This window comes from Harpia harpyja, chromosome Z (genome assembly GCF_026419915.1).
Source record: "Harpia harpyja isolate bHarHar1 chromosome Z, bHarHar1 primary haplotype, whole genome shotgun sequence".
NCBI classification, from domain to species: domain Eukaryota; kingdom Metazoa; phylum Chordata; class Aves; order Accipitriformes; family Accipitridae; genus Harpia; species Harpia harpyja.
In genome coordinates, this window is record NC_068969.1 from 51,405,451 (window position 1) to 51,412,801 (window position 7,351).

The following is a 7,351-nucleotide window of genomic DNA, read 5'->3' on the forward strand; positions in this document are numbered from 1 at the left end:
GGTGACTACACTCTGGATTGTAATGTGCAGCTGCCTAGGCATACAATGACATTCTGCCCCCAGTCCTCCATCTCCTGCACATGGTTTAAATACTTCAGTTGCAGCTGTTCAAGAGGAGGAAGCGCTAGTTTTAAGAAGAACAAACCACAATTATCCTCGATAAAAATATTACGCAGTTAAAAATAAGCCAGTAGAATGAAGGAAGCAGCATATTGTATTTTTATGGTTATTGTTGTAAAGTTAAGTATGAAAGAGTGATTGCAGTCTTTTGGTCTCAGATCAAAAGTCCGTTTAGCCCAGCACTGCCTCTGGTAGTGGCAAAGCAGGTGTGTAGGGAGGACAACACACATACAAGAAAAACATGTCTGATAATCTACATAGGATATCTGGCAGGTGCCAGGTGGGGTAATGACCTCTCCAGAGCCAGAATTGGATTTTCACTCATCAGTGTAAAATATGGCATAACTGAACTGATCTGCTAAATCTAGGAAGGACTTTGTCATTAGGAATTTTTTGTTGTTGTTACAAAAGCATAGTTTCTTTTTATAACATGTTGGGATTGCTGAATCACAGGCAACCCAAGTAGTAAAATAGAGTTCTGCGAACACACACACAGAGACACGCACACAGACATACAAAAAGAAAGTGTCTTTAAGGAAGCAGCTCTGTCCACCAATTTAAAAGGGATCTTTTTTCTTCTAACTTTAATCTTTTACTGCCTGGTTGTTTGGTCACTATTATGAGAAATACCAGGAAAAAAGAGAGAATTATTAGATGAAGTCCATTATTAGATATAATGGACTGAAGCTTACTCTCTTCAAAATGAATGGGATATGTGTTGTTGGTGAAGAGTCGTGACTCTTTCCTGCAGAGTAAAACAACATAGCTTTAAGTGAAGTTCCAGATATACCCTGCAGGCATTTGAAAGAGGAAAAAAGTAAACGATGATACAGTTTGTGATAGAAAGCATAGTGCAATGCTTTGAAATAAATGAAAAAAGGAGAATTGTGAGGCAATCAAATTCTGACCATCTCTTTCAGCAGTGAGGAATTTATAACTCATTATGGTTAAAGAGAAACTGTAATTTTTGGTTTTAAGCCTATGAAGCTAGCCAAAAAAATGTAATTAATTCCATATCCATCACTTCCACACCCATCACTTCCACAGCTTCACATTTTCTTGATACAGGTCCTGAAAAACTCTAAAGGAAATGTTATGGCCTATAATACAGGATTAAGGGGTCCCTGAGCTGTAGCAATTTCACTTATTGCCTAGGTACTGTTGGGTACATTGGTCGATTTTTTTCCCTTTATATACTCCCCAAACACAAATATTTATGTTTGTGTCTGACCCAAACTGTGCTGCCTTTTATGATTGCTTTTACAGACCCTGCTTCACAGGTCTGGGTGCAGAAATTCCAGGGATATTTAATTGTTTTCTAATACAATCACATTGTTGTTGTTGTAATACAGTGTGCCCAGATAGTGTAAACTCTCAGTGTGATTGGAAGTGGTGAACCTGAGTGTCTTTGTGCTTAATCTAGAATGAAATTTCCTTGACTGAATGTATTTACTTCCATTGTAGTGAGAAAAAAAAAAAAAATCAAAATCCAGTCATTTGAAAATGAGCTGACAGAATTGATTCAAATCAAACTCCTATCTTCTAATCCTGCTTTTCAAGAATTGGTGAACTAGCAACAGTTCTTGCATTCTAGTCAAATTAAACTTAATCTTAAACTCACCTTTATAGCTAAACTTAAGTTGGGCTTAAACTCATCAAGTGTTGACTAAGATAATCTTGCAGGTTCTCACTAAATTGCTGAGAATAATTGAATACATGGCCCATAATAGAAGAACTGTAGTTTGCATTTTTAATTAAATGAATTCTCATGGATTTAAAATAAGCATACTCTGTTTATGCTGATATTGCTTTGAATATTCTGGCAATCCAGCTGTCCAACTGAAGGATTTACTGATTTTACAGGAAAACACAAGGCCAAGGTCAAGCCAAGTTCTAAACATTGAGTCATGCAATTCTTGGTTACTATGCAAGGTTTCTTCAAAATTTAATCCACTGGCCATGAATACGTCTTTTGATCTATCAGTGTTTAGTATTTTGGTAGAAATATTTGTATGATTGGAGCTGGTAATAATAAAAATGTCCCAGAAGTAAAAAGCATATGCTCTGAAAAGACAAATTAGACAGACCAACAGATTCTAGGTTTTGTTACGTGATTCACTAATTCACATAATTGTCCATATCTGCATTTTGGGTTTGACTCTACAATAGAAACCCTAACTTCCTGTAAAACCTATGGGAGTTGTGAACCCTGATTAGGGAATCATTATTCTGTTTTACTCAAACATAAGAATTAGGAGGTAATCAATGGACTTGTCAGGCAGGAGATATAAAATGAGACACAGCATTTTTTTTTTCATACAGAACAAATAGGCACAATTTTTAAGAGCCAGTCTGACAACTGCTACAATTTAAGCATGACTAGGGTTTGCTGGAGTTTACCAGATCACAGAGGCAGCATGTTTCAAGGGAGCACCCTTGAATTAGGATGCAGGAAGAACATATGCAGGGCAAGAGTACCAGGCAAGCAGGCCATTGTAGCCACTTTTTTCTGCTCCTTGTTCTGCAAGTGCAAAGCAGGACTTTAGCTGAACTCTTAGGCCCATACTGGTACTGTGGCTGCTGTTTTCCAAGTGCATGACTGCAAAGCTGGAAATCATGAATTGCTATTGACTGAAATGAAATGAACACAGTCAGTACCGGTATCTTTTTGTTCCCTTCTATAGAAGCTCTTTTTACCATTTACTGTTGCTTTTTGAGCTCTGCTCACTTCACCATGTCTCAGGGCTGAAATGTGCTCCCTTTTTACATTTTTTTCTCTCTGTAGCCACAAATCATGATCATACTGCTTTTTCTTCTGCAAGATTCTCAAATTATTTCTCTGTCTGGTCTAAGGGAAAAAAACACTTTACCCCAGTCTACAGCAAAATCCCCTGGAATTTTAATGGATCTAGAAATTCATGTTAACTTTGATATGCTTAACCACAGCAGGGTACTTAACTGTATACATTTAGGTAGCTTCATTGAACTCAAGGGGACTAATCTAACTGTACAGACCTTGCCACGATTTTCCTTCCGTTGGTATATTTTTGAAGTATTCTGCATATTTTACATCTTCCTGTCAAGTGTTCAGTGTTAGTCATTATTGCAGAGGAACTGAAACAGGTGAACCAATAATCCATTCTGGAAGTGTGACGAACTTCAGTGTGTTAAAAGTGAGCATGTTCATATAGCAGCTGATGTGTTCTTCCATCCAAGCTGTCCTCTGTTGGAGCACCAGCAAAAAATCCTTAACATTTGGTTTATTTAATGACAAACTGATCTTAATTGGAAATCTTCCAGACAAGTCAGTTTCATCAGTTATTTATGCATAGCTCATTTTGTTTGGTAATAAAAATAAATGAAAACAAAATTCTCATAGATTTGGAGATAAGCGGGAAAATAAGCCCTCTGAATCCAGCCCCCAGAAAACTAAACTGGAAATGGAACCCACAGTTTACGTCCTCTTAAAAAGTCAGTTAATAGTCTTCCCCTCTAACTTTAATCTAGTTGCCACAAAAACATCACACATAATTTCTTACAGCTATTTTATAATCTACATTGCCTCCATAACGGTGATGAAGATCTGTTGAAGTTTTTTTATGCAGCAATGCAATTACCCACTTTCTTCCTTGAATTAATTTATTGATGAATAGAACTTAAGGGTAGGAATAGTGCAAGAGGCAGAAGAATTTGGAAGAAAGGAAAGCTGCCATTATATGCTGTATCTTTATGCCTACATGGCGAGTTTCTTTCCAGTGCTATGTGGTGCTTTTAGGATATATCCATGAAAGTGCTGCAGTGGTGCAGATATCATTAATGGAAGCTGCATATTCACAAAAGCTGCAAACAAGTATAACCAAATTTGGGGTTTTGGATGGCTTTACAATGAGCTGCATGCACAACTTGGCTCCAGTTGCCAAACCATCCGCTTCACCCAGCATCTCACGTGCCTTCCTCCCACCTTATTTCAGGTGCTCTAGGCAATCCGCAACCAATGCTTTACATGAGCAGGCAGCTGTCTACACTACCTCTGGCAGGCTTGAATCCAACTCATTTCCAGACCAGAGCCTTGTTAGTTTCATGTTTTGTGCACCATGTTGGAATTGGATGGCTGAAGGATGGAGGTGAGACGATGAGTGGGAATTGTGGCCCATAGTGTAGGATACAGCTTCTTTGCTCCCTGTCAGAACTGGAAAGGACAACTTCAGATTTTATGCCTATTAATTGCAAGCTATGGAGCTTCCCAGCTGCTGATTTATTAACAGTAAATCTTTGTTCTGCTGCTTTTACCTTCCCCTCAGCTGTAAGGGCCTGTTCTGCTCTGTCTGCTTTGCAAGCCCATTTTAGGCTATTTGTATAATCATAATGCTTTTTAGGTCAGGGCTTTATCCATTTTAGGGTTTGTAAGTCAGGCCAAAGAGAGAAATAAAGGGAAAAAGAATCAAAGGAAATGGTCACACATGAGAGGGAGCAAAAGGAACAAACTTTTCCTCCCCATCTATAATTGACTGCAGAACAAAATCAGACTGGTTTAGGTAACCACAGGGTATAAAATCGGGCTTGGGGTTAAACCTATTTTCCTTAAGACAGCAGGACAATTTACCTGAATGCTACATTTGTAATAATGAAGCTTTTTGTGAGTGATTAGAGACTAAAAGAGGGAAGGCTGGCACTGGACTCACAGTCAGGCTGAAGGTCCCAGCTGCAGGTGCAAAAAGATTTCCACTTCCTCACAATGTAGCATTTTAGAAACAGCAATATTTTTCCCTAATAGGCTGGTCACCTATTGGTGTTTCTCAGCATCCTAATGCTCTTTGCCACTTTAACAAAGACATGATCAAAAAATGTATTTCTTTTGACGTATTTCTTGAGTAATAATTTCAGTAAAGTGTTTTTCAAAGATATTTTCAGTTCAATCTTAACAGTTTGCTTGAATTGGTTCTTAACCTTTCTTGGTTTCCACCTCATTGCCTAGGGTCAACGTCCTCCATGTTAGGCTTTTGTCTCACAAACCTTGGACATGTAATTACATTTCAAAAACCAGGAGTGGCAGAACCTCTCCTGTCCCACAGTGGGGCCAGACTGCCTCCTTCTTTTCTCCCATGCAGGCTTTTGCCCTTTTATTCCTCTTACCAGCTAAACCTTCACTTCCTAGTTTCCATCAGAGCTGCTAATGGAAGCTGGCTGAGGGAAAGGAAATTCAAGACACTACAGCCAAACTAAAAAGTGCAGACTTTGAGCAGATCCTAGCAACTTAGCTTGTCACAGGCAACAAGAGGTAGGACTTTCCAGATACAGTCAAGTACAAACAGCACAGCACCTTACCTGGGGTAAGAAACCAAGTCACTGAGAAGAAAATGAAGGCTTTAAGGACTCAGATGGAGATTTACACCCATCCACAACCATTCTTGGTGGTTCTGGTAGGAACTTTAGGCTGTGGGTAAGTTCTCAAATGGGGAGCGGAGGCAGGAGTATATATGGAGAAAGGACTACAGAGGCTGGGCACACAGGTGTTTGAGGCAGCAGGGGAGGGAGAAAGACACCGCAGTTGCAGCTGGGAGCTCATCTCTCTCCTTCCCACAACTTCTCAGGAAATGCCATGTAAAATGCAACATGCTTTACACTAGCTTTGGCATGTTCAGTCCACTTCAGCATTTGTCATCAATACCCCTGCTCCCAACCCCTGGTAATGTGGTTAGCATAACTAATGCCATTTTATAGGGCAAGCAGCCATTCTCGGTGACTGAGGGGGTCACATATCCATTCCTTTCCCCTTGATATCAGGCCCTGAAGGTCCTGTGAAGCAAGCAGACAAACTAAACAAATTCCTTTTTCCCCTCCCTACCAGCCTCAAGGTTCCTGGGCGCCAGGGCAATTACTCCTTCTTTACTGGCCTTGAAGGTCCCAGGCACCCAGCCAACCCCATGGTCATGATGACCCTATCACAGAACAGGGAAGCGTAACAGCACCCAGAACGCTGACCATAAAATGAAGCAGTTACAAGCCCTAAGTGGGGAACTTGGGCCGGAGCTGCTGCTGGAGAGTGAGACGGGGACCCTCCGGCAGCCAGGGACATCTCCATTGTCATCTGCTTCCTCCAAGGAGTGAGTGAGTGACTCGTATTCTTTTATATGATTTTTGAGTCTAGATTGTGATTGTTACATTCATATGGCCAACCATGTATTAAGATCTGACCCAATCTGCAGAGGGTCCAGGTGATTAGAGGTCATAAGTTAAGTTAGGATCTAGGTGATGAGAAATTATACATTGTATTATAAATTCTGAATTATGCTACTTACGGATTGTACTATATTGATTCTGCTTGTAGAAACCTTGTGCCATTCTAATCATAATATCCTGTTAAGAATATAAAGCTTTAATTGTAACTATGATTTAGTGCCATCATCATTCTGCCAAGGATCCCTAAAAGAACCTATCTGTCCCATCAGTGTCAGGTAATAGCATTGCCCACTTCAGCTTCTTGGGGGCTTCATTAATGCAAGCTTCCCACCTCCTGCACAGTTATGTCTTTGGTATCTAGTTTCATCCCCCAAACCTCTAGAAGTGGTGAATCTCGTGACATTTCACCAGCTAGAACACATACTCTCCAGGTCAGAAGATACACCTAAGCCAAACGGAACCCACTGCGCTTTACCTGAGCGTGTGCCGTGAAGGGCTGCTACCTGCACTGGGCCAGTATTTGTTATTCAGCTACAGAGTATCACTACCTCAAGATACAGTTTAAATGTACAACCTCTAATGTGCTGTGGAGAACAGACAGGAGCAGTAGTAACTATGTATTTCTGAGGCTAACGATCTGATCCTAATGCACTAAAGTTAGAATTACTATCTTAGCCTGTCAGAGGTTTAAGTATTGGTGGCTGCTTATGTCCCACATTTTCCCCCTTCCAGCTGCTGAATTTTCCTTAAGGTGACAGGCTTGCAAAGCATTCCCAGAGATGTAGTAGCTGTTCAGGAAGGTGCAGAGACATGCTAGCAAGCTGATTCCACTCAGCAAATGGAAGTCCTATGTGGACCACAGAAAAATGCAGTTTCTTGGGGAGTTAAATGAAAGTGCATTTGAAAAACAAGGTTAATTGCTCAAAACCTAGGTAGGCCTAATAGAGAAGGCTTAATCTTCTGTTAGCCTGCAGCATGCATGATTTCATACCACTTTAATCACCCTCGCCTCGGACATTTGAACCTTGAGGAAGGTACCCATGCATGCTGC